Consider the following 1,372-nt stretch of genomic DNA (forward strand, 5'->3'; position numbering starts at 1 on the left):
GACAGGTCACCGAGATCTGCCAGGACACAGTGGGAAGCCACTTCTCTTATCAAATCACAGGCAGCAAAACAACTATCCTTGTTTTTTCCTAGTTACACATGTCATCTGCAAATTTCCTTTCAGTTTCAGTATTTATTTTGTTGTTTTTGCTGCCATGTCTTGTCTTGCCTACACGTGACTTCCTTCCATTTCACCACAAATTTCTACCAAATAAAACCATATGCACTGCCATAGCAACATTTTAACACAAACACAGGGTAATCTTTGTTCACTGAAGTACAGAGTTCATTTCTTTTTTTCCTCTTATTAACGGAACGTGCATCTGCATCCAGTTTAACTGAATGCCATAGCAACAACATAAACACAAATCCAAGATATTTTTTCCTTTGGAGGGAGGAAGAATAAATGTTTTCAGGAAAAGAGCGTGGGACTTAAGAAAGCAGAATGAAATGTTTGTGACCAAATATGGCCTGAAGTTACATCATCACAGCTGTATGTTTACCCTTTGAGCCGGCTCTTGCAAGGTGTTATACATTCTCAGCTCCTACAGATGTCAACAGAGAACAGCCAGATCAGGGTGGCGGCTGAATCACAGCTCTGCTTATACACAACACAGGGGTTGGACTTTCTATCAGCACCACAGTGAATTTAAGACATTTACGGACTTTTTAAGACCAGAGCCAGTGTTCTGCACTGTAAACAGTCTTACTCTGAATGCAAAGGAAACTGCACTGTTCAACTTGAGTCACAAAAACTGGTCTAGTGTGCCTTCAGTACCCAGCACCAAGCAGGGGTTTTGGAGCTCCCTTCCTCTACAGAGCAACAATTCCCGACATGGGGATAAGTATAGTAAAAGCTGGAATTCAGATGTTTTAATTCAAAACTTAGCTGTCACACTGTTTACCCATGACAACTCAGTAACTTATGCCTCATACTCCCAGGAAGTTATACAAAAAAGGAAAAGAACCAAGTTCTTTCATGTGACTCAGTCCTACCTCTCAGCTATTGCTATGCTCTTAGCTATGCTCTATTTTTGTCCTTTACAGCTTGTGAAAGGGATGACTTCATTAAACTTTTAATTTTTTTAAGTAGCATGTCTATTTGGGACAAGTGCCTTGACTCTGCTTTGTAAGCTGCTGGTCCTTCAGCTCAAGCATGCTGTGAGGGTTCATGGTTTGAAACCTGCAAAGTCTAAACACTGAAAGAAATGCCCTAACACCACCACACACAAATTGCTTGTTCCTTCTGACAAGCAGTTCATAGAGAAAATAAATGAGTAAGCATAATAGGCATAAAATCAAGCTGGTGTTGAATGAAGATAAAAACTGTATCAGAGTTTTCATTCACAGACATTGGGAAATTTCAGTTTTAG

Source organism: Chaetura pelagica, unplaced genomic scaffold (assembly GCF_000747805.2).
Source record: "Chaetura pelagica isolate M959 unplaced genomic scaffold, ChaPel_1.0 scaffold69, whole genome shotgun sequence".
Lineage (NCBI taxonomy): Eukaryota > Metazoa > Chordata > Aves > Apodiformes > Apodidae > Chaetura > Chaetura pelagica.